The sequence below is a fragment of the Ammospiza caudacuta genome, chromosome 2 (genome assembly GCF_027887145.1).
Source record: "Ammospiza caudacuta isolate bAmmCau1 chromosome 2, bAmmCau1.pri, whole genome shotgun sequence".
NCBI classification, from domain to species: Eukaryota; Metazoa; Chordata; class Aves; order Passeriformes; family Passerellidae; genus Ammospiza; species Ammospiza caudacuta.
Genome location: NC_080594.1, coordinates 1,216,161 through 1,242,061, shown reverse-complemented (window position 1 = coordinate 1,242,061; position 25,901 = coordinate 1,216,161). Strand labels below are relative to the sequence as shown.

Sequence of the window (25,901 nt, the reverse complement as noted above, 5' to 3'; positions counted from 1 at the left end):
TCAGGAGCATTCTTTTGTGTGGAGGAGAAATTGCAAAGAGAGAAAAGGCATTATTTACATAATAATGTGCAAAGAGGGAAAAGGCTTTATTTACACAATAACGTGTATTGCAAAGAGAGAAAAGGCTTTATTTACAAAATTGAACAAGTGGAGTGCAGTAGAGACAGAGCTTTGCTTCTGAGCTTTCCTCCTCCACACAGGTTATCCCCAGTTAAGTTTGGTGGTGTTTATTGAGTTACCAAATTGTTTGTTTCTGACTGAGCTGCTCCTGTGTGTCCCTGTCACACACGGCTCTCCTTTTGCAGCTCAGTCATTCCCGAACTCAGGATTTCCCTGGGAAGGCGTTTGACTCCTGCTGCACTCCCTGCACACCTGGAATCAGGTATGTGTGTTTATTCCTGCTGATTAAATGCTCTGCCTGAAGTGCTTGGTGTGGTGATGCCGTTTCAAACCTGCCATTAATTACTCAGTGCTTGATGAAGAAAGCTGACATTTAATATTTGGACTTGATTTGCGAGCAACACGTGATCAATGATATCTGAGATTTTGTGTTTGGTTTCTAGAGGCAGAACAAATACACAGCATTAGAAAATAAATATTCTTTATTAGATACACAATGGGCTGGTTTGGATTTCCCCACTCTGGCTTTCAGAGGTGCTGGGGAGCTGCTCCCAGCTTTTTGTGCTGAAAGCCACTGTCAGTTCAGGCACAGCTCATGTTTATTTGTTAGTGCATTATAAAATGTGCAGCATTCCTCGTGCCCACTGTCCTCTGCCCACCTCCCCTGTGTCTGACACCACAGAAACACGTCCAGCCCCACATCTGGGCAGGTAATTCGTGTTTCCAGCACCTGGGTATCACCGAGAGCTTGCTGGCTGCTCTCTGTTTCTGGGGTTACATCTCCTTTCCAGCGGATCGGGCTGGGAAGTGTACAAATACCGTATTTAAGGGAATTTTGGCACATTTCATATTTTGGGACAGAGGCAGAGATGGGGAGAGCTCAGCCCTGGTCCTGGGGATTTTAAAGGGTCCAGGATCCAAGGAGGAGGGGGTGCCTCAAGCATTTCCTCACTGCATTGCCAGAAAAGATAGAGCTTTATCATTTTAGTTAATGGCTTTAATTAACTTTCAAATTAATTGTTTTAATTAATCATAACCAATATGTCTGTTAATTATCATGTGTTATTCTTAGATTTATCTTAGCCAGCATATAGCAAAGTTGTCATAAGCTACTTTAGTGGGAATACAGCTGGGCAGAATGACTAAAACTTTAACTTGTTTATAAACTAACTCTGATGTGCTCCAGTGACCAAAGCCTGGGAGAAGAACATGGATTGGTGCGAATACCTGGAACGCAGAATTTAAGGATCACAAGGACACTTTGCAGAAAGCAGAAGGTAAAGAAGATGCTAAAAGGAGTCAGCAGATGTGTTGGAAAAGCCCTGCTGGAGGAAGTAGATAATAAGACGACTAAAAATATGGACTAATTAGCATGACGTAAGCAACCAATAACCAGTAGGATAGAATACTAATTCATGAAAGAGACCTGTGTCAGTTACAAACGCCTTTATTGGATGAAACATACGAATAGGTGAACAAGTTCTGTAGCCGTGTCTGCTGCAATTCCAGCCGCGCATCCCCTGGCCAACAATAAAGCACCGTCTGGCGCTCAGACACCCTTGTGCGAAGCTTTTACTCCTCCGGACGGTGCGAGAGGGTTTGTTGCCGTCGCGGTTGGCGGCGGGGAGCGCTGCGGTGCCGCCGGTGCCGGGGCCGCGGAGCTCTGAGGGGGCCCCGAGTGACCCTGAGGGGCCGCGCGCTCCCGCCCGCCGCGCGCGCCCGGCGCGCACCGCGCTGCGATTGGCCGAGCCCCGGCGCGCGCCGCGCTCCCGCGGCCCTCGGCCCCGCCCCTCCCGCGGCCGCGCGCGCCCATTGTCACGCACGGGGCTCCCCGACTCCAAAGGCCCCGCCGCCGCCTCCCATTGGCCGGCGTGGCCCGGATTGACGCGCGGCTCGGCCAATGGGCGGCGGCGCCCGCGGCGGGCGGAGGGCTTAAGGCGGCAGCGGCGGCGGCGCGCGCTGAGCCGCGGGCGCCCGGCGGGCACCGGGAGCGGCTCCCGGGGCGGGCGGCGACCCCCGGCCACCGACACCCGGTCACCGACACCCGGTCACCGACACCCCGTCACCGCCCGACACCGCCCGCCTGCCGCCCATCGACCGACCACCGACCGAGCTCCGGCGCCGTGCAGGTGAGTGCGCGTCCGGTCGCGTCGCCGCAACGCCGCGCTCACCGGAGCGCCCCGCGCCCGGGCACCGCGGGCGGCCCCATCCCCGCTCCGCTGCGCTCGGCGCGGGGGGCGTGCGGCGGGTCCCGAGCCCGCCCTGCCGCAGCCTCCGGGAGCGCCGGGGCTGCGCTGGAAATGCCCCCGCCGGGCCGAGCCCCAGCCCGCTGCCTGCCCCGCCGGGAACCGCGGCGGAGCGGCCCGGGGCGCGCACAGCTGAGCGCGGCGGGGCACGGGAGGCGCCCGCACCGGCCGCCCGGGCACCGGGGCGCGCACCGGTGGGGGGATGCTTGTAGGCCGGGGGTCCTGCGGGAGCGCGGGTCCCGGGGATGCTCGGAGGCCGGGGGTCCCGGGGAAACGGTGCCCTGCAGGAGTTGGGGGTCCCGGGGATGCTTGGAGGCCGGGGGTCCCAGGGAAGCGCTGCCTGCCCTGCAGGATTAGGGGGTCCGGGGAGATGCTCGCAGGCCGGGGGTCCCGGGGAAACGGTGCCCTGCAGGACTTGGGGGTCCCCGAGGATGCTCGAAGCACTGGCACCGACGCGGTGCTGATGGGGTGGCAGGAGGCAGTGCGTGCTCCCAGCCCCACCACGCTGGCCTGGGAAGCGCTGAAAGTGACAGAAAGGCAGAAAGGGACACGAAAGCAAAGGCAGAAAGTGACACGTTGTTCCTGTTGTTCCTCTTGTTCCCCGTCAATGTCCTTCCGTCCCCCCGGATCCCGAGGGCTGGGCTGCCAGAAGCTGACCAGGGCTACGGAGTGGGTACGCGCGGGAGTTGTTCATAATTTTGAAATTCTGGTTAAAAATGTATTGGAATAGGTCAGGGCAGGCTGAGCTCTGTGGAGTTGGGTGCTGTGCTCTGAGCATCTTTCCCGCTCCCCGTGTTATTAAAATGCTCCTGTGGTTTTCAATGACACTTCGGCGCTGTGATGTAAATTATTGAGCAAGGGCACGCAGGACTTCCCTCACCTGTGCTGGAAGGGCCCAGTCCCACCGGGAGCACCTTCCTGCAGCCCTGGCAGCTCCTGGGGCTGCTCTGCTGTGTCCCCGTGCTGTCCCTGCCCCGGGTGCTGCTGTGGGATGGCACAGAGCTGCTGTCCCTGCCGCTTCCCAGGGATGGGACAGTCCCGTGGGGTCCCGAGGGTGTCAGTGACCTTGGCCGGTGCGGTTCCCTCCCAGCTTTTGCCCTTCTGCGCCGGTTTGGGGGCTGAGAGGTCCTGGAAGGGTCCTGGAAGGGGATGGTCACCCTGTGGTCGCAATTTTTGGCCGTGCTGCCCTGGCACCTCCATCCTGCTTGGGGGAAAATGAACGGGGCTGTTCCTTCCCTCCCAGGGCCTGGAATGGTGCAAGTGGAAAAGGAATGTGGCATGGTTGGCTCCCCTCAGCTTTGGCTGCAGGCACATCGCTCCCATTCCCACTTAACTGCCCCAAAATCGTGATTCCCGTGGAGGAAAAAGCCATTTCCTTCTCCCACAGCTTGGAAATGCGTGTTGTGGCAGGGAATCTCCCCAGAACGGTTTATTCTGCAGCCTTGCTGTTGTTGTTGCATTAATGACCCAGTTATGCTTTCTGGGATTTTCAAGGCAATATTGTGGAGTTCTTGCACAGATGCCGTAATGGTAACTGACTCTGGGCTCTGGCCCTGCTTCATCTCAGGTGATGCTGGCTGGGATTTGCCTTGAGGCAGACAAGACGAGCTGCTGTTTGAATTTTGGTGCCTCTGAGTGCTCCTGACCGAGTAGAATCCAGTGACATCCAATGACTCCTGCCCCATGTCTGTGCAGGGGTTCACCTGGCCTTACCTGGCAGAGGAAAGGCCCTGCTGGGTTTTTTGGTGTTTCCTGGCGTTGTGCAGCCCTGCAGTGATGAAGAGCATTGGAAAGGTGCCGGGTTTGGGGATCAGTGTCTGTAAAAGGTGTAAAACCACGTTGGTGAGCGCCAGGGCTGTGCTCTCGGGCCGGCTCCTCGTGCTGTAGTGAGGAGCAGGGTATAAATAGCAGCGCTGGGGTTCAGCCACTGAATTCAAAGTTATGGTTTCCACAGCAACCAGCGCTCGGGCCTGCCTGGTGTGTGGAATATTCCCGTTTTTGAGGAGCCCATGTGGCTGGCATCTGCTGTGGTGCTATGTCCACTCCGTGTGTGAGCATCTCCCCCCTGTCTTCCTGCTCTTCCTCTATTCCAGCTTCCAGGGACAGGGATAATGAATCCCCAGCCTTCTCCTGGGCCAGCAGTGTGTGCCCCACATGCCACCGTGTCCCTTTGTGTGCCAAGCCTTCCTTTGGGTGCTGGGGTGTGTTGCTGTATCCCACCTGTGCCTCCCCTCTCTCCCTCACCTGGGGGTTGTTATTTCACTGCTGCACCCTTAGAAATGAAATCAGAGCTTTGGGGGGACCAGGGGATGTGCCCTGGCTGCAGGAGGATGGGGATGCGACGCTGGCTTTAATAAATGTTTGCCGTACAAATGTGCAGTGCTGCTAAAGTGGTTTCATTTATAGCCAGGGGGCTGATGTATCTGCATGGTTGTGTCCAAGTTACAGTTTCCAGAGCAACTGGAGCAGCTTTGTGTCTTGCAAGACTGTTAACTAAAGCATGAAACGTTATATCAAATTTTCCTCTCTCAGATTCTCTAATCTCAGCTACTGTTAAAAACACAGCTGTGCTTATCTGGGAGTGTGTTTGAGAGCCTTGAACGACCGGGCAGATCATCTTCAGGTGTGTGCCTCTGCCGTGAAAACTGGGATGGGGAACACCAGCCCCCGAAGGAATGATGCTCAGAGGTAAAGGCACTTTAATGAAAAAACCCAAATAATCCACAAAAAAAAAAAAAAAAAAAAAAAAAAAATCCAAGCCAAAAAAAAAAAAAACCCCAAAAAGGAGTGACATGTGCCCTGTGGAGTGGGGGTAATTTTGGACATAGAAACATCAGACAGGTCTCAAGCTGTTGGAGGGTGCCCAGAGGAGGGACATGAGGATGGTGGAGGGTCTGAGGGGCCACACAAGGAGCAGCTGAGGGCACCTGGAATGTTCAGCTGGAGGCGAGGAGGCTGAGGGATATCTCACTGGGGTCTGCAGCTCCAGTCTCTGCTCCCTGGGAAGGGCTGGAGCTGTGCCAGGGAGGGCTGTGCTGGGAATTGGAGCTCACAGAGCTCCAGGGATGCTCAGGGTGGGATTGTTGGGGTGAATATGCAGCAACAGGGGTTGGGCTGGATGGTCCTGGTGGGTCCCATCCAGCTCAGGAGATTCTGTGGCTCTGTGAGGATATTTGGGCTCTGTGGTCTTGTCTGTGACCAGAACTAGTGACAGAAACCAGTGCACAAAGGCTGAAAACAATCATCAAGTGAAGGCTGGAATAAGGAGTAGGGTTCAGGATCCCCTTACCTGAGGCAGGCCATGGTGCCAAAAGCTGCTCTGTTATTATTTTTTAATTTCCTTCCCCTCTCCTTTGGCTGCTGCTCCTTCCTCCCTCTCTCAGCATCTCCCAGACCTTATCTGAGCATAATTTCAAGGGCCTTGGGATAACACCAGGTCACTCTCCCAGTTAGAGCCCTGTCCCTTCCCAGCAGCTCTGTGTGTCTCTTCCTCGCTGGTTTCTCCTTGTTCAGCGCTGTTGTGTCAGTAACAAGCACAGCATCCCCTGGAAATGGACCTGCTGGGTGCCTGTGCTGGTTTGTGAAGTGCTGTGTGGGTTTCTTGGGGAAACTCAGCCCGGAGACTTTTAAGTGTTGGCTGTGTCAAAAGGAATTAGAAAGTGAGTGTCTCAGGGCTCTGCCTCTCCGTTTTTATTAGCAGCTCAGGGTTTTCCTCCTCACATTTACCCAGGATGTCATGTCCCACTGGTGTCCCCCTGCCAGCAGCCCGTGGATAAAATGGAGGAGGAATTCTTCTCCTACGAGATGGTTTTGGAATGAAACTTAACCCCCAAACCTTGTGATCTTTGGTGTGCTGCCCAGACTGGGGAAACAAAATGATGGAAACAGCAGCTGGAAGGGAGCTGCAGTGCCTTGAGCTGCTCCCTAAACGGCTTTCAGGAGAGGTGAAGGATTTTCCTGCCCAGGATTTGGGCGTGGGAGGGATTTCAGTTTGGAGCAAGGGAAGGGATTTTAGTTTGGAGCAAGGTTGCAGTGGGCTGAGCTGTGGATATTCCAGCTGGGCAGTGTCCCTGCAGCTTGGGCAGGTGGGAGACAGGAGGAGAAGGCTCAGATCAGAGAGGAGAGGCAATGCAAGGCTCTTTGCTGTGTGCTGGGATGAGAAGGGGCAGGCTGCCACTGAGCAAAGCAATTCCTGAATTGTGTTTTCCCCCAGACGCTGGGTTTGGGTTTGAAAAAAACCCAGTTCAAGTTCTGCCCTTCCAGCTGCTCCTGAGCACTGACTGGGGCAAAGCAGTTCAGGAATTGTGTTCTCCCCCAGACACTGGGTTTGGGCTTGAAAAAAGCCCAGTGTTAATGTTCTGCCCTTCCAGCTAGGCGAAGTACCAACTTTGGGCTAACTAAGGCTTTGTGCTGGCTGAAAACAATAATTTCACCCGCCGGTGGGGAAACCTTTCTTCTGGTGGCAGCAGAACCCTGTTGAGAGCTGAGAGCCCAGGCTGCAGTGGCGGAGGCTGGGGACAGCCCTGGCCACGGTCACCCTGTGCGTGAGAGGGCTCCGTGCTGCTGAGCACAGCCTTTGTGTCTGCTCTCTGCCTGGCATTAGCACAGCTTTCCTCCTCGTGGATAAATAATTTAAACACCTGGGCTGATTAAGTGTGTGCATCTCAGCTCGGAGCAGTCGTGACTTCATTTATGTATTTGTTTTTAAATTCCCGGAGTAGATTCAAAGCAGCTGCAAATAGCTGCATCCCAGACACATCGGGCACACCTCGGGGCTGCCGCTGTGGTGGCAGGGAGTGTGGCAGTGCGCCTTTGCCTCCCCATCAGCAGCGTCTCGCCGAAGCTCCGGGCTTTACTGGCAGCTCGTTTGGTGTGCCTGGCAGCGGGGCAGCACTGCTTCCCTCGGCCCAGTCCCCCAAACCAGGCACTGGAGAGGGCAATCAGCGCTCAGACCGGCTCTCAAAAGCGCTGTCAGACAGGAGTTCCCCGTGCCTTTGTTGTCACAAAGTGCTCTCTAAAGGAGCTGCCTTTACAGAGCAGCTCAGTGTCTCTGGGCTGCAGTTAAACCGCAGCTGGAGAGCATCTCTCATCTCTCACTCACAGCATCTCCTGTCTGGAGATGTAAAACCCCGTGCCAGAGAGCTGCGCTGCAATTCTTTACCCGCGGTTTTCCCGCTACAACTGCGCTGCTCTGCAAGAACACGAACCCCTGACTGCCTGTGCCTGGCCTGTCTGACCCGCAGGAGCCAGCGTGCAGAAAGACAGCAGCATCAGGAAAGTTTTGCTTGGCTTTTGGGGTTTTTTATTTCCCACCTCCCCTTTTTTAATATATATTTTTTTAGTTTAATATACATATATTAATTTCGTTATATATACATTTAAATATATATCCTATATACATATATATAATATATAAATATATTACATTATATATATTCTATATTAACATATATATTATATATTATATAAAATATATAAAATATATAGTATCTATTATATATATACACTGATATATAAAATATATATAGTATATATTCATATATATATTTTATGTATATACATAATATAAAACGAAATTAATATATGTATATTAAACGAAAATATATTTTAAAAATATATATTTAGTTTTAATATATATATTTTCGTTTAATTTTTGTGGTTTCCAGTGGCCTGGTAGGTTTGTCAAGGTTTCAGCCCTCCCTGTGGCTTCCCAGCCTCCCTTAGAGCAGTGCTCAGCAAGCCAGGGCAATTCCTGCTGGGATCCAGTCCCTGCTTGTCCCTTCCAGTGCTGTAACAGGCAGGTTTTGTTGGTTCAGATTATCTCATCACACTTTGCAACCTCTAAGGCAAATCTTAGCCTGGTTTGGGGAGGAATGGGCTCTCCATCCCTCCATGAGCTCTGCTGGGAAGTGTGTGTGAAACCCCGAGCACCCAGCCAGCTCCTCACGGGTTTCTGAGCTCTTTGGAGCTTCCATGACAGCCCAAATTCGTGCCCTGCCTGCATTTCTGCATTTCTGCATTTCTGCATTCCTGCCTGCAGGACTCGCTGGGGGCCTCCACGTGAGCTTGTTCCTTCTCCAGGAGCCTTCCCCGATGTCTGGGCACTTGCAGAGGCACTTTAAAATGTGCAGGAACACAAAAAGGTTAAAAAACCTGCAGAGAGAGCTGAGTGCAGTTAAATTTTCCACTTCATGTTGTAGAAAGGCGTTCAGGAGGTGGCAGTGGGTTTTGATCCAGAGGGTTTGGTGTCTGTGATGGCCATGAACTCAAACACAACGAGTTCCACCTCAGGCTGAGGAAGAATTTCTGTCCATGGAGCCCTGGAACAGCTGCCCAGCTGTCTCCATCTCTGGGGACATCCCAAAATCCCAAATTCCTGCTGTAAGTGGCCCTGCCTTGGCAGAGGGGCTGGCTGGGTGATCTCCAGAGATCCCAGCCATCCCTGGGACATAAATCCTGCCTTGTTTCTGCTAACCTTGTCCTGGCCATCCCTGTGTCCTGGCAGAGTCCCCCTGACCCCCTGGCAGGTGTGGCAGTGAAGTCTGGCTCTGGGATTTCCCATAAATCTTGGTTTATTCTGTGGGTTCAGCAGCAGGACAGCCTCATGCTGCCCCTTTGCTGCGAGGAGGGCACTGGAGCTGGCAGAACCACCTGCCAGCACCATGAAACGCCGAAATGCACAGCTCAATGGATGTAAAAACATCCAGGCCAGTGAGCTGCTGTTGTGCAAATCCCTTTTTGTTATGTCTGTGCTTTTTTTATGGGGGCTGGCTGGAGTGGGAGATGGCTCAGTGACAATAAGGTGAGCCATTAGCAGGGGTGGGTTTGGGGTTTCACAGGGCTGGGATGAGCTTGCTGGGGCTCAGAGCGTGCAGCTCCAGCCGGAATGGATTGGTTTTGTCTCTTTCCCTTAAAGCACTAATGAAATTCCAGCACTAATGAACAGGATGTTAGATTAAGCAGCTCCTAATGGGCACCAAGTGCCTTTTTAGGATCTTTCTCCTCCTCCCCAGCCCCCTGCTCTGCTGGGTTCACAGTGCTGGGTTTTCCTCCTGGTTTCCTAGGCTGTGAGTGGAGATGGCAGAGCTGTGTGTCCCTTGCTGTGTTGTTTTTGGGGAGTTGTTTGGCCTGGCCTGGCTGGGTTTTGGTGTTTTGCCTTTGGTAGCAATTACTGCTGCTTGCATTTGTGGCTCGCAGTGCAGAACAAAGCTGGTTTGTGTGCTGGCCAGCGGGAATTGTTGACAGTGCTGGAGACCTCTCATTGTGGCCAGGACCTGAATTGGCCCAACTTGTGCTGAACCCAAATTACTGTGGTTTAATTTTAGCTTCAGGGCTCCCGTGCTGGAATATTTGCTTTTCCTCTGGTGATAAAGCAAATGGAAATGAGTGTTTGAGGTCTTTCCTGAACCTGCCATGTGAGACGCAGAGCTGAAGTGTCACAAAACCTGCCAGAATTTCTATTCTTACCCTTGTCTGCTCTCTGACTGTGCTGGTAACACGGAGTTATTGTGTCCCAGGGGGTGCCTAAACTCATTCCCTGCCTGTTTCAATCTGTTTTCTGTGTTAGGTGCAATATTCTGAGTGTGAGGGACTTGCTGGGGGTTCTGCATATCCAGTTACTGGAGCAGCTCAAGGACCATGAACCATTTAAACCCCAGCTCAAGGAGCTGGATGGGAAGGTGGAACCCCTCAATTTGGGGAGCTTTTTGGCTGAGAATCTGCTTTTCTTGGAGCTCTGAATGGAGCCACTGGTGTTACCTGGGCCTTTTCCAGTTTATTTTCTCAGTGAAATTGTCCTGAGCAGGATGGTTTGAACAGGAACGTGTCATTTAGGAGGGTTCAAGTTGGGCATCAGCGGGGTTTGTTCCCAGAAAGATTTGACATTGGAAGGGATGTCCAGGCAGGTCTGGATGTGGCACTCAGGGCTGTGACAAGGTGGGGATCAGACACAGGTCACATTCCATGACTTCTCGTACCTGGACGGTTCTGTGCTTTACAAATGTCTGAGAATGGTGTTTAAGTAATGGATTAATTGTAATTATTGCCCTGGAACCCTCCTGATGTGCCTCTGTCCTCCCTGAAGGGGCTCTGTGAGTGAGAGAGGCCAGGGCCTTGTTGTGCTTTGGGCAGTTGTTTGTTGGCAATGCAGGTTTTTGTCCTTGTGTCCCAAATTAAAGCTGGTTGGCTCTCAGCTTGGAATGGGTGTGAAATTCCTGCTCCTCTTGTGCACGTGGGAAAGGTTTGTTGGCAGCGTGTGATTTCAGGGCAGTGCTCTGATTTGCAGCACAGGGTGGCTCCAGAAGACAGGACAATAAAAGGACAATTTTCCTTGGGCTGCTTGTGGGTTTCTGGAGGTACCTGCTGGGGCAGGATTTGGGTTAACCTGGAGCTCTTTGTGCAGCTCCCCCTGAAGGCATTCTGGATTTTCTACCACTCTGAACTACATCTGTATTTCTATATTTGCAATATGAAGGCTAGGCTTGCTTTGGTTGGTTTATTTATTTATTTTAATGTGTGTGTGGCTGAGGTGAAGGGTGAATGAAGTGCAGTGTAAAAGCTCCTGCAGTGTCTGCAGCCTGGCCTGGGGCACTGCCAGGGATCCAGGGGCAGCTGCAGCTGCTCTGGGCACCTATGCCAGGGCCTGCCCACCCTCACAGCCTCGAATTCCTTCCCAATTTGTATTATTATATATATATTTATATATATAATGCTTATATATATAATATACATATATAATTTATATATAATATATATTTCTCTATATATATTTATATATAATATATATTTATGTACAATGTATTTTTATATATAAATATATAATGTACGTTTTTATAATATATATTTTTATATTATAGATAATATATTTACATATATTTATATATAATAGATATTTATAATATATATGTTTTATATTTATATATAAATATATATTTATAACGGTGTTATATGTCTATACACGTATATATCTATATATTATATATAGATATAATATACTCTTTATAAAAATATAAATATTTGTGTATTTTATATGTGCTAATATATTTATATTTTTATATGTGTATTATATTTGTATATTTTTATATATTTACATATAATATATATTATATCTAAAATAAACATTATAAATAATATATAATATATATAAACTATATAATCGTATATATCTCTGTAATATAAGGAATATATAATATTCCTTCCCATCCCTGCCTGCCCTCTGGCAGTGGGAGGTTCATTCTCTCCCAGCCTGGGTTTGTCCCTGGCATTGCAGCCCCTGCCCTTGGCTGCAGTGACCATCACAGGATGTCACAGGGCCACCCCTGCCAGGTCCCTAAACCATGTCCCTCTGGTGTGTGACAGCACCACAGAGCTCGGTGCCATCAGCCCCACTGATCCTGTGCGTGTGGGCACCCCTGAACCAAGGCAGGGTGGAAAATGTCCCTGTGCAGTGCTTGGCTGCATGTGTGAATGCAAATGCTTGATTTAACTGCCAGATCCCACACACCATCCCCTTTTCCCTGCCTTTCCTCCCCCCTGGTGCTGGAATGTTCCCTGACGTCCCCCCCTCTGGGCTTGGGCAGGGTGGGGGAGGCAGGGGACAGGCAGGAGGGACCTGAAGGGGCAGTGCAAGGAGTGCCTGTGGCCCTGGCCAGCAGGGAGAAGCTCTGCTCTGTGTTTTTCATTCCCCCTCCTTTCCCTTCCTGGAAAAGCAGGGAGAGCGTCCCCAGCGGGACCCTGGGGTCTGAGATAAGCTGTGTGCATTCTTGTGGCAGGAGTCATCTCCAGGTGGGCTTTACCTGTCCCCAGGGCTCCCTGGTGTTCTGTGTCACAGAACTAAACTTGTTCCAGTCCATGAAACCAGGGCTGGCTCTGGTGCCCTCCTGCTGCCTTGGACTGCTCCGTTCCAATGGAGCATGCCACAAGTTAGGTTTTGTTTGTTTGTCAGCGCTTTCTCCATTGCCTCCTTTTGCCCTGCAGTGGGAGCAGGAGAGGCAGCAAAGGGCGCTGAACCCTGGGCTTGAAACCAAACTCTCAGCTTGGTGCAGCTGTAGGGGAGAAAATCTATATCTTTTCTTCAGAAAACCAAATTTTCTTGAAGAGAAATTGTGCTTCAGAAGTGTAGAAGGACATCCTTGGGCCTGGCTCTTGCCTTCTCTTTGCTCCATCCTGGATGGGGGACAAAGCCAAAGGGAAGAAAGAGGAAAGAATGCGCAAGAAAGAGGAAGGAATGTTTTTCCAGAAGGATTGGAGCTCTGTGTGCTGCAGGGCTGGCAGCAGAGTTCTGCTGAGAGCCTGTAGGATCCAAACCCTGCAGAGGAGGAATGGGAATCACCCTGGTGGGATTTGGGATGGCAGGACATGAAATGCCTCAGAGATGTGGCTGCTGCAGCTGCTCCGGAATCAGTGAAGGAGGGAAATTGCCTCCCTGAGAGCCTCAGGGTAAAATGTGAGCAGCTTGGGCTGGGGACCTTCTCCCACATCATCCCAAATCCTTGTTGACAGAAGGAATGTGTGGATTTCTTGCCTGCTGGCTCCTCTGCAGCAGCACAGGCAGACAGGGACCTGTTTATCCCCTGGGCCACCAGGAATCTCTGAGGTGCAGGGAAATCTGCTGGGTTTCTGTGCCCCCCTCCATGTGCAGGGCTCTGTCTGCTCCCATTTCTGGGTGGGCACCTTGGGCAGACCTGTGTGTGCTCTGTGACCCTGTTTGTGCAGGGAAACCTGGGTTGGAATGAGGGGAAACAGTGGCATCAGTGATGGTTCAAAATAATGTCCATGGTGGACACTGCTCTCTCTTCAGGCTGTCCTAAAAAGAACATAACCCTGCTCCCAAGCTGAAGCTGGGAATTCTTGTGGTTTTTGTCCTTTTGAAAGTTTCCCAAGGAAGAAGGAGAGTCACAGAGCATTTCTGAGTTACCCAGAGGTGCTGCCCTGCCTGGGCTCTGCTTTCCCAGCACCAGGGTTGGTGTGCTGATTGCTGAGCTCAGGCTCTCTCTCCATGAATTATTTCCTTGATCTCAACTGCCAGTTGTGCTTCAGTGCTGAAACTGCATCCTCTGGAGAGCTGTGCCAAAAATGGGAGATCTTGTGATTGGCTCGTTCTGGTTCTGGGTCTGCACTGGGCTTTGAGAAGGGATCCTTTCATCACCATGAAGGGGAACTTTAATCACCATCACCCCAGGGAAGGGCTGCAGCTGGGTTTGGAGGGGTTTAGGCTGGATTTTAGGGTGCTGGGCACTGCCCAGGCTCCCCAGGGAATGCCCAGGGTGGGATTTGGGGGTCTGTGCAGGAACAGGGGCGGGACTGGATGGTCCTTGTGGGCCCTTCAGCTCAGGAGTTTCTGTGATAAGGGATTATGGAAATACAGAGGCTCTTGGAGAGCTCCAAGTGTCCTCACTCAGCTTGGGCTGGCAATTCTGGGATTCCCCTCAGCATGGATAGAAAGAACAAGTTGTCCCAAGGGAAGGGTTCTGTGTCAAAAAACAAATTCAAAACAAACCCCAAACCCCCTGCTTTTAAAATTTTGTTTCTATTATGTCTGTGCACTTAGTCACCTGTTTAATATGGGGACACAGAGCTGTTCACCCCATCAGAGTGTACAATGATCTCTCAGCACATCCTTCCTTCTTTCGTAGTGCTGGAGGTGGTGGGAGGAACTGTGTGTGAAACTCTCTTTATCTCCCTGAGAGCAAGGTCTGAACCTGTCTGTGCTTCAGGGGCAGGCCCTGCACCTCCTCCCCTGTCCCTGTGCAGGACCAGCTCTTCTTCTTTGCTGTGCTTGGGACTCTGCTGTTGCTCCGCAGCACCGTGGGATGGGAGGATGGCAGAAATGCAGCAAAGGAGGGCAATTGTGTGTGTGTGTTGTTTTCTGCTTCCTCCATCCCTAGTTTTTAGGTGCCTGCTGAAGAGACTCTCTAATCACAAGCAGATTGGAATGGCCCCGTTTTTGAGGCATGGGGGGTTTGTGTCTTTGTGGAGGAGTTGGGAAGTGCTGGGCTCTGAGCCTGCAGGACAACTGATAGCCATGCAGCTCCTCTGGCTCACCAACAAAGCTCAATCCAGCCCCAAACCTTGCCTTTCCAGCTGGGTATGGCACTGTCACTGCCCCAGGGATGCCTGCCTTTAAAATTATGTCTGTAAGCTCAGTGCAAAAAGAGAATTTCTGCCCTTCTAAGCTTTTGAAAGAGATTCAGTCAATTTGTCTTGTGCTAACCTGTGCCAATGTTTTCCCTGCTTGAAATACTCTCTCTTCTAGCTGAGATTAAAAATTTCCCGTTCTCATTTAACTTTAGAACATTCTAAAAGCCAGGCCCTGAAAGTGAGCCAGAGCAGAGCTGTTGTGTGTGACTGCTTTTTTTACAGAATAAGATGTAACTTGCAGGAATGGTGTTTCAGGGAATTGGAACACTGATAGTGATCTCTCCATCCATCCAGCTGAAATCACAGTGATGTCAGAGTGATTGTCAGACCTTGGCTTTTTGCTTTCAGATCTGTTCAAGGTTTGTTCTGCTCTCTGGGTCTGTTTTTATCTCCCTTTCTCCTTATCAGAGCGCTGCTGCCACTTACTCTGCCCTCTTTGTACTTGGCTTGCAGTACCTGCTCCCACTCCAGAGGCCCAGAGTCAACACGCTGCTATTTTGGTTCCAGCGGTGTCTCTAGCTGTGCTTTTTTTTTTATTTTTATTTGAGGTGAACATAACCTTCAGTGTTTATTTGTGCTGAAGTGGTGGCCAGCCCGTGACCCCAAGGGCAGCGTGCTGGAGCATTTCATGTTCAAAGAAACAGAGAAAGAAAATAAATCCCAGCCTAACCAGGCAGCATCAGCCTCAGTGATGCTCATGACAGTGACCCTGCCAGGGGCTGGGAGCTCCCTGTCTCGCTGGATAATGGCAATAAGGGGTCAGGTTTGTCACCTGCCACAGTGATGGGGCTGCTCCTGGTGCTGGCATGTGCTGCTGCTCCCTGGAGTTCTGCAAAGCTGCTCCTAGAAAGAGGCCACTGAGCTCCCTCAAAATAGCTAATTGAGGATGTATTTAAGCTTGTGTGTGTTAGAGGAGCCTGCCTGGCTGTAATAGGATTGTTGTGGCTCGTTTTAATGGTGCTGATCTGACTGGTGTGGGTGCCTGAGTGCAGGACAAGGTTTGGGAGCAGCCTGCTAGTTGGGCTGATCCTGTGGGGATGGATCCCATTTCCCTCCTGGTAGCAGGGATCCAGCAGAAGGAGCATTGCTGCTGCTGCTCCTTCCTCCCTGCTGGGAATGCTGATCCTGTGCATCCTGTGGGGATGGATCCCTTTGGCAGCAGGGATCCAGCAGAAGGAGCATTGCTGCTGCTGCTCCTTCCTCCCTGCTGGGAATGCTGATCCTGTGCATCCTGTGGGGATGGATCCCTTTGGCAGCAGGGATCCAGCAGAAGGAGCATTCCTGCTGCTGCTCCTTCCTCCCTGCTGGGAATGCTGATCCTGTGCATCCTGTGGGGATGGATCCCTTTGGCAGCAGGGATCCAGCAGAAGGAGCATTCCTGCTGCTGCTCCCTCCCTGCTGGCTCTGCCTGGCCTGGCACTGCAGGTGACCCACTCTGGGGACAAGGAGAATGTCCTGCATCAATATTTGAGCTCAGGGCTTACTCATGCATACAGAACTCAGCTTGGTTTATTTATTTGGTGCAGTGTTAGGAGCTGAGCGCTGGGAAGTGCAGGGGAAGGCTCCTTGTGTGTGCATTCAGCACAGGGGTCTCAGTGCTGTGCTGCTGTGGCAGAGTTTATTTTCATTTCTTCCTGGGGCCTTCCTTCAGGATGTTTCCTTTTAGCAAAGAATTAAAGGGGTTTTAGTTTGTTAAACATTCCTTATATAACCTCCAAAATGTATTTTAAGCAGAAATCTGATTTTTTTCCTCTTTTTCTTTCCTGCTGAAATAGCAGGACGAGTCTTTGGTGGGAGGCTGTTGCTCTGCTTTGTGCCTCTGCAGAATTGCTGTGGGAATTCCCATTGGAAGTGGTTTAGGTGCTGGGGAGTGTGGGCTGTGTTTCATGTCAGGGCTGCACATAAAATTGTCCTCACTGTTAAGTTCCCTCTCCACAGGCAAGGGGATCAGGACTAACCCTTATCAGAGCAAGGAGGGCTGTATGAGCATCCCACTGACAGGAGAAGCTTTGGGCTTCTTCCCTGGCAAAGCAGCCTGGTTATGGGGCTGCTGCCTGCTGAGGGAGGGTCCAAAAATCTCCCCCTGCCTTTTAAAAAGTGTATAAAAATACAATAAATTGGTATTTTCTCCTTTGGGGTTTAGATTGAGCTTTTGCTGCAGCAGTGTCACAAACTGAGGAGGAAAACCATGAATAAATAAATAAATATGCCAAAGCTCCCCAAACCCCACTGCCTCTGAGCCCTTCACTGCAGAAGTATTTGACTTTAGTGGCTTGTTTTGAGCCTTGCCTTCTGAGCCCTTTGCAGTCAGATGTGCTGCTGAGAGCAGCCTGCAATAACGGGGCAGTTTTGCTGCTGACTGCTGGATGTGAGAGGGAAATCCCTTTTTTCCTTTCTGCAGATGGATTGCTATCAGGTCTCTTCTCCTTCTCCTGCAAGAAGGTTTGCTTCAAAGGGCTTGCAGTATAAATTCTCTGTCTGATATTTGCCTTGAATGGGTAGCACTGCTAAAAAATTAATGGAGTGCAATAGCCTGGATGATGCTGGTGCCTGTGATGTGAAGGAATTTTATATTCTTCTTTTCCTTTTAATTGCCTGCTGCACGTTCTTGTTAACTATCTGTGTATCTATCTATATATCTAATTTTTGTGTTTTCCCTGTGTGTGCAGTCCCTGGGGTGCTGGTGATCAGTGCTGGGTTGGCACTTCAGCCTGGCATTGTGTGGCTGGGGCACCTCTGATGTTTGTGCTGATAACCCCGGGCAGCTGGGGATGCCTCAGCTGGCCGAAATGCACCTGAAATAAGGAGTTTGTAAATTGAGGACAGTTTCCTGAACAGGGATTTCCACTGCCCACAGGGTGCCCAGTCTGGATCTCCCCCACTTTTCTCTCAGCTCATGTGCACACATGGATTTTTTCAGGGATAAATCAGAAGGGGCAGAGGCAGATTTAACTCTGGAGCAGTGTTTTATGTCACTTTGCAGCAGTGTTTATTTCCCCTGGGCAAAAGCAAATGGTGAATACCTTGTAGAGATTGCAGAGAAACATTAATTACTGTGGCATATTCTCCTCCTTGGCTCAACTCGTGCCATTTTCAAAGCCTTTTCCATAGCTTGGATTTGTTTGTGTGGGAAGTCAGTTACATAATTAAAGCAAATTCTCTTCCACGATTCTGTGTTTTTCAGCCAAATGTTTTCCCTTAAATTAGTGCTGTCTGTAGCTGGGTAAAACAAGAGGAGTGTCTTCGTCAAAGTTTTTCTTTCTCTTTTGAAGCTTTTTTCATGTCCTCCTCCTAATGGGCATTTCCCAATATTATTCTTTGTGATTGTTTTGTGGCCGTTGTCCGCTGTGGTTTGCAGAGGCTCATTAGGAGGCAGAGCCCTTGATGCCCAGCTCAGGGTGGTATTTATGATGTGTGAGGTGCTCTCGCCCCTTTGAGGGGGGTTGCAGGAGGTGTTGCTGTGAATGGGAGTTGCTCTGATGAGGAAATTGCTGTTTTCCTGCCTGCCCTGCTCCAGAGTTTTGTGTGCTGGTGCTGCAGGGGAGTGCCTGGGGTTTGGGCTGTCAGAACATTGGTGGCTTTTCCTCCTGCAGGGCCTGACCCAGAGCTGGGGCAGCAATGGGGGTGGCAGGGTTCAGGGAGCCCACGGTGCCCACCTGCTTGGGGTTATCTGGTTTTACCGTGCACACAAGCCCCAGGAGCTGGGCATGGTGCTCACACTTCCCAAAGGCTCAGGGGGTGCCAGGGATGGTGTGGCAGTGCTGGGAGGCTGCAGCCCTGTTAGGTTTGAGGGGTGGGAATGGGAAGTGAGGGTGTGTTTGGCAGGTGTGGGGTCTGATTGAGGGCAGGCTTCACAAGGCAGCGCTGTGCAGAGTGTGGGAACCTCTCCTTTCTGGAAATGTCCTTGTCCTGGTGCCTGGGCCATGGCTGGAACTCTTCAGGTGCTCAGGAAGTGCCACACCAGGAATTCCTGGGACACCTCCAGGGTGGGCTCTCCAAACCTCCCTGGGCAGTTCCAGTGCCTGAGCACCCTTTCCATGGGGAAATTCCTGCTGTGCCCACCCTGAGCATCCCCTGGCCCAGCCTGAGGCCATTCCCTCTTGTCCTGTTGCTGTCCCCTCCTGTCAGGAGTTGTGCAGAGCCACAAGGGCCCCCTGAGCCCCTTCCCAGCTCCCTCAGCCTCTCTTCCTCAGACTTAACCCTCTGCACCCTTCACCAGCTTTGTTGCCCTTCCCTGGCCTCAGTTTGAGCAGGATCTTGAAATTTTTCCATTCATTCCAAGTGAAATAAGAGTTTTGTTGAGCTCCAGAGTATCAGTGAGCTGGCTGGAGCCTGGAGGTGCAGGCACAGAGAATGGGAATGGCACTGGAATGCCAACTGCACTTGGAGAATCTGCTGGAATCTTGCGCTCTGGTGTGGGAATGCAGGGCCTGGGCTGGGACAGCCTGAGCTGGGAGGGAGGATGGAGCGGTGTGTGCGTTCTGTGTGCTGGATGCACTGCAGGGTGCCCAGCCTGGGTTTCCCTGCCTGTTCCTGCATTTCTCGGGGTGCTCTGCTGCGTGTGTGTGTGCCTGCAGGCACTGGGGGAGTGCTCCCGGGGCAGGCAGCCCTCAGGAGCTGAATCACGGCTTCCCTGGTGGAGCCCCACACCCTCGGTGTGCCAGGAGCTCCCCGGGTGGCTGCAGTGACACAGACGGCGGGATGGGCGCCGCGGCTGTGCCAGGAGCAGATGGGGCAGTTCTTTCTGTTCCTGCTATCCACTCCCCCATCTCCCCAGAGCCTGCTTTTCCAGCCCCAGACAGGCCTGTGCTGCTCCCTGATCCCCACAGCTCCTGTGGGTGCTGCCCCTGTTTCCTCTGTGAGCAGGCACCCACCCAGCCCTCACTGGCTTCTCCAAGGGTTTTGGGGGAATCTCACCCTGAAACCTCCCTGTGCTTGGTGCATTGTTGTCTTTGGCTGCTCAGAGCCACAAATGTCACATACATGAGCCATTCCTTGCTGAATTCCAGCATGGCCGTTGCCCTTTCTGCAATCTGCCCGCCCTGCTGGGCATGGCAGTGTGTGGGACATGGCTGTGTCCTGGTCCCTTTGAGTAATTGTGTGCCGACCATCTTCTCACCATCTCCTCACCCTAAAATCCCTGGAGCTGACTCTAAGGGAAGAGGTCCCAGCTCTTGTATGGGATTCTGCTCCTGAGTGCATCCCTGGGCTTTGAGTGCATCCCTTTGGCTTTGACACCGCCACGGAATCACCCCCACCACCAATTCTAATGCTCCTTTGCCACTAAAACAAAAAGCAGAATTCCTTTTCACAGCCTTTCTTGTGAATCAGGGGCAAACATTGGTGGCTGTGGGTTGTGGCAGCAGGACCCTGCCCTGGTGGCACAGCTGAGCTCAGGGTGGTGTTGAGCCCCGGTTTGCTCACCCCATTCCCTGCCCAGCCCCTCGAGCAAGTTCTGCCTGGTGTTCAGTGCAGGCCCATCTGTTTTCCTGTGTGTTCCCCCTTCCCTGGCAGCCTGATCCAAGTGGAAAGGTGAGGTTGCACACGTGGAGCAGCTCCTTTGTTGTCCTGGCAGCTTGTTTGCCAGCAGAGGAGCCAAGTGACAAAAGGAGCGCTGGGGTTCTGCTGTCCTGGAATGTGCTCCTAATGCAAGGTACTGGGGATTGCTGACAGGAGCACCTGAGTTTTGGGGTAATTTGGAACCTAAGACATAAAGGTCTCTTGGAACTGGGACTGAGCAGCCTCTTAAAGATGCTGAAATCTGTATTTTGAGGTTTCACTGTGTGGTTGCAGAGAGCCCCATCCCCCTGTGCTCCTGATCCGCTCAGAGCTGTCGCTGCCATCCAGCTCTGCCTGTGCCATCTCCTTCTGCCCTGTCAATGGTAACTTAATTTCCACATTTGCAGGCCTTAATTAATTATGGATAAAGTCATTTGTATGAATTTTAGAGCTGAAGGGCGGTGGATTAATGGCTCTTGGGGAACGGGAGAGGAGCGGCTGTGCCAGCGCCCGTTGCTATCCCTGGGCCAGAAGGGCTCCTGCTGTCCATGCCGTGGTGTTTGTCTGTGTGCAGACACCCTGCGCTGTCCCCTGTCACCCCGCTGAGGCTGATTTCAGTGCTCCAGGCCCTCCCCAGCCCAGGAGGGGTTTGTGTTCTTTCCCTGGAAGCCTTGCTCCGGAGCGAGCGGCCAGCGCTCCCGCTCCAGCAGTTTGGCTTGGCAGGGATTGCTGCTCTGGGCCGGCTCCAGCCCTTCCTCTGCAGCCCTGGGGCAGGCAGGGCGCTGCCAGCAGCCTCCCCAAGCCCTGCTGCGGGGCTGCCGCTGTGCTGGCCTCGTCTGGGTTCCAATCCCCTGGGCTGGGCCTGTCTGCAGGGCAGATTGCCATCGGCAGCTCCAGGCTTTTTTGGGATTTTAGCTTCCCCGGGTCAGCTGGAGGTGATGGGATCGTGTTGCCTGCAGTGACTGACAGGGCAGTGACAGAGTTTTGTGCTGCACAGCTCCTGGTCCCATTCCCACCCTTGTATTCCCACCCAGCCCCAGGAGCAGCAGCAAAACCGAGCGGGGCTGAGGTTTGCGTTCCTTTATCACACACTATCAAAAAGCATCCAAACACCAGTGCTCAGATTACTCACAGGGCCCTCTGCTTTTGGGTGACTTCTTCCTGCTTAATCCTTTCTTTTCCAAGCTCATAATTCCGTGGCAGCCTCTTGATCCTTATAGTTCTCTGCATTTTGTTTGTTTGTTGTCTCTGGCTGTCCAGATCTTTCTCCCCATGTTTACAAAATTGTGCTTGGTACCCATAAAACGTTGGTGCTGTAGTTTGGGCTCATTTTTGGTGAGATTATGATATGTGACTGGAAAAGAGAGGCACAAGTGGAAGCCTTTGTAGTTTGGGTGATGTAGCCCAATATTTTATGGGATCAGGGAATCACAGACTGGTTTGGGATGGAAGGGATCTTAAAGATCACCTTGGGCAGGAGCAGCTTGCACTAGCCCACGTTGCTCCAAGCCCTGTCCGGCCTGGCCTTGGACATGTGAGGTTGTGCTAAACTTTTCTTGAGGGTTTAAAGACAAACTTTAAAAAAGCCCCAAACCCCAAAAAGCATGTTTGCATCGATGTATTGAGCTGGCAGCAGTCCATGCAAACAGGAACGTGTTGAGGCACTGGAGTTCCCCTCTGGCACGTGGCCACAGCTCCTGCTGCAGTGCTCAGCTGCCCTGGAACCTGGTCTCAGAGCTCTGGTGTGCGCTGGTCACACCAGTCACTCCAGCTGTGCCTGAGCCCACGGCACCACTCTGTAGTTAAAAGAAGGAAAGGCAGAAAAAGCAGAGCCTTGGTGTTTTCCTGTTCTCACCAAGCCTGAATTTTCGTTCAGTCCTCCCTTAGCAGTTCATGTGGTTGCTCAGTGTTGCTTCTGTGTGAATGTGTAGCATTTTAGCTGCTGGTTTCCATAGAATAGAAATGATTTTTTTTTTTTTTATTTTCTATAGCTAATCAAGTCACAGCCCAGTGGCTGTGCATGAGAGGGTGGTACAGCAGGAGGAGATTGCCCTGAGATTATATAACACAGCACGTGTTGCTTACAATGGTCCCAAAGAGAGGGGAAAGCAGAGGTAGCTGGCCCAGGAGCACTGTGGATGTTGCACTCTTAGTTTGCCAGAGGGTAAAAGTTCCTGGAGCTCCGAGATCCCTCCCTGCACATCCAGAGGATCCTGGAGGGCACAGGAGCTTGCAAGGGTCCCCAGGTGTCACTGCTGAGTGGTTTTTGTGGATTTCACACCCTGGGTAGGCAGGGCTGTGGGTGAGCCTCTCTCACTTTGACAAGATCCATCCCCATTGGTCTCAGTCCCCTCTCTGTTGACTTTTGGCCATTTCTTAACCAGCTTTAAGAAGAATCTGGAGCCAAAAGGGGTCTCCTAGCAACGAGGGAGGCTGGAGAATGGGTCAGTGATTAACAATTGTGTCTAATGAAGGTTAAAAATGCAGGGCAGCCCGGAATGCCTCAGCTCCAACCTGGGGGTGATGTTGGTGGGAAGGAAATCTGTATCAGCTGTAGCTCTGACCTCATGAGCACCACGTTTCAGGGCCTGGAACCAGCCTGAAGTCTCTATTCCTCACTGATATCTTACCAAAAAAGCATTAAATAACCTTTGGATGAGTAACACAGGCATGCTCTGTGTCTGACATGTGCTTTTCCCCTGGCCATGTGACTTCACAAACAAACAGAAATAGATCTATCTGCACAGGAGAGTGGAAAATGTGTGGAAAACAGGGAGTCTGGCTGTGGAGCAGAGATGGGGAAGGACTCCAGGATGGGATTTCTGTTCTGGTCACCTGTGTGGGTGTCGGTGCACTGTTCCTCCAATGCCTCAGGAGCTTGGTGAATGCATTTTTCTGTATTTATTTGGCAGAGTGATTATTTTCCCGAGTCCTTGGTGGTGCTTGGATTTCTGGGTGAGGAGGTCCCTGGCAGCCCAGAGTAGAAGAGGAGGTGTTTGGGCTGTGCTTTCACTGACCCCAATAAATTAATTTACCCCAGTGAGTGTCCCAGCACTGCCCATTGCTGCAGGAGCACCCAGTGGGAATTTCAATCACGGGAGCAGCCCTGCATGTGCTGGATGTGATACCAGGGCTGTTCTGCCAACTCATTTACTTGCATTGGCTCATCAGCTCCTGCAGTCTCTTGCCTGTTTGCGTCTCTGTTAATTAACCCCCTTTTCAGCCCTGTCCCCCAGTCATGTGCTGATCTCAGGGGTGAGGAGCAGCTCACAGAGCATTCCAGGAGCCCTGTGTGGAGGTGATTTATGTTCCTGAGCTCTAATCCCCCATCACTGCCCAAAGCTGACAATATCACTCTCTTCCTTCACTCCCCTGACCATTTCCCCCTTCCCCTGCTTCTCCTGAGTAGACTTATTCCCTTATTAAATGCATATTTTAAAGGTGCCTTTCACTCTGCTATTACTCATCACCTTCCTCACCTCCCACCACTGGTCCAGGACAAAAATCACCTCAATGCCCCTTTGCACAGGAGTCAGGTGGTGTCTTAATGAATGCTCTCCTTGCTTGGCTTTGGCCATTAAACACACTCTGCCACTGCTGGCTCTTTATGGCTCCAGCCCAAGTGGTAAAATCCATATGTGAGACTGTGCAGAGGCTTTTAGGTGTCATTAGGGACCATTAATATGCAGAGCAGTGCCAGGAGAGGCTGCTGGGGTGGGCAGCATCCATCATCTGCTGCAGGAGAGCTTGGGGTCAGCAGAAATGGGCTGGATTTGGGCGAGGATTCCTCATCAGGGCTGGGATGGGGAGGACAAGGCAGCCCTGAGCAGCTCTGGGGTTCCTTCCATCCTCCTTCTGCATCTTTTGGGTCCTGTAGCTCTTGCAGTCACTGCAGTGACTCCTCAGCACAGAGAGGCTCTGCCCAAGCTCGATGCCTCGGACTGCATTTGGGTAAATTGAATTAACGCCCAGTTTCAGGCTATCTGCTGATAGGGTTTGTTCCTTCCTCCTGCCTCCTTCATTAGCATCCTCATTTCTGCCCTCTGAGCCTTTCCCTGGGTTTGCCCATTCATTTGCCACCAGGGATGGGTTTGTACACCCAGCACCCGGGCAGGTGGGTGCAGGGGCAGCCCTGGCACCTTTTGGTGGCACTTTGTGGGTTGTGGTCTCCATTTTCCTGTGGCTGTGTGATGTTTGCCTGGCGTGCAGGGAGAGCTTTCTGCCCCGCTTTCCTGGCTCTGCACAGCCTGGGAGTGTCGGGGTGTGTGCTGTGGTTTGTCATGGCTCAGTAAGGAAGGGAGACCAGCTGAGCAAGGGCTTGTGTATCTCCCCTTTATTTAAAGAGTGTTCCTCCACCTGGGAAAGTTCAAAAGATGGTTCTCTCCGTGCTGGTTGCTGATACTGGGCAGGCTGGAAATGTGGGTATGTTAATGCTGCTCCTCGTGGCATTCCCTGCTGGAAACAGAAAGGGTTTTCATGTGCCTGGCCTGGGAGCTTTGATTTGAGATGAGTTCTGTCAGCCATGATGATAAATTACACTGAGAAGCGTGGTTTGGTTTGCAGGGAAAGCAGAGACATTGGAAATGCAGCTGTTGGCCCTCCTGGCTCTGTGGGAGGGGTCCCTGCCCAGGAGGGGCTGCATCTGCTGGGCTCAAGGGTCCCTTCCGTGCCGTGGTTCCGTGCCGTGGTTCCATCCCCTGGTTCCATCCCCTGGTTCCATGATGGTTGGTTCTGGTTCCAGGTGGAGCTGGCTGCCCCTGCAGTGACTCCTGCTGAGCGTGGATGGAGGGGACAGGAGTTTCCACTTTATCCCATGGGGGAATCACAGAATTACTGAGGCTGGAGAAGACCTCTGAGGCCATCCAGTCCCAGCTGTGCCTGGTGCCCACCTTGTCCCCAGCCCAGAGCACTGAGTGCCACCCCAGGAATTCCTGGGACACCTCAGGGATGGGCACTCCAAACCTCCCTGGGCAGCCCCTGACAGTGTTTAAAACCCTTTTCCATGAGGAAATTAATGCTGATGTCCACCCTGAGGCCGTTCCCTCTCCTCCTATCCCTGTCCCCTCCTGTCAGGAGCTGTGCAGAGCCACAAGGTGCCCCCTGAGCCTCCTTTTCTCCAGCTGAGCCCCTTCCCAGCTCCACTCCCTGCCCTGGACATGCTCCAGCCCCTCCTGGAGCGAGAAGCCAAAAAACAGGGGAAGAAAAAAGTTTCTGTTTGCTTTCTATGCTCATTAAAAACAATGGGAGTTCGTGGCTAAAAGGGAGATACACTGGGCTACATTTACTAAGCCCTAATGTGTTTGTAGATAAAAAGCAACCTGACACGTTTCTGTGCTGGAGATTGATAATCTAATTCCTTCACTTGCTCAGCAGGGACTGGAGCAGCATGCAGTTATTTACATGTAGGGAACATTAAACAGGCACCTCTTTAAACCATGTGTGAGCATCAAATCCTACAGCCACTGCTGAGGAATGGATATGTGGGAAACACAGGAACCAGAATAGAGCAGAATAAAAAGGTGTCACTGCAGGGAGCAGCTGTGCCAGGGCTGTGTTCTGTCCCTCAGCCATGACTCCATGCTCTCAGAAGGCTCATTTATTATTTTATGATGCTATATTATATTAAAGAGTACTATACGAAACTATACTAAGGAATCCAGAAAGGATACTTAGGCTAAAAGGCTAAAAAGATAATATTAAAAGGCTAAAAAGATAATAATAAAAAGCAGTGGAGAAACCACCGCTTTCTGTATCATAGGAGCCCTAAAATACCAATTTTAATGTGATATTGTTGTGATATTTTAATGTGATATTTGTTAAATACATTTGCTGGGCTCCTCTGTGGCTCTGAGCACTTCTGGGGGCTTTGGGATAAAAGGAGGATTTCCCTTTCTGTCA

At 51.6% G+C, this 25,901-nt stretch overlaps 1 protein-coding gene across 1 annotated transcript in view; it reads left to right on the top strand.

Annotated features, from left to right (window-relative positions):
- Window positions 1-2,137: 2,137 nt before the first annotated feature.
- Window positions 2,138-25,901, top strand: part of TIAM1 (TIAM Rac1 associated GEF 1) — a 142,876-nt gene continuing 119,112 nt past the window's right edge. Inside the window, exon 1 of the mRNA XM_058824750.1 lies at window positions 2,138-2,249. The gene's annotated coding sequence lies outside the window, so the exon portion shown is untranslated. The remainder of the gene's footprint in view (window positions 2,250-25,901) is intronic.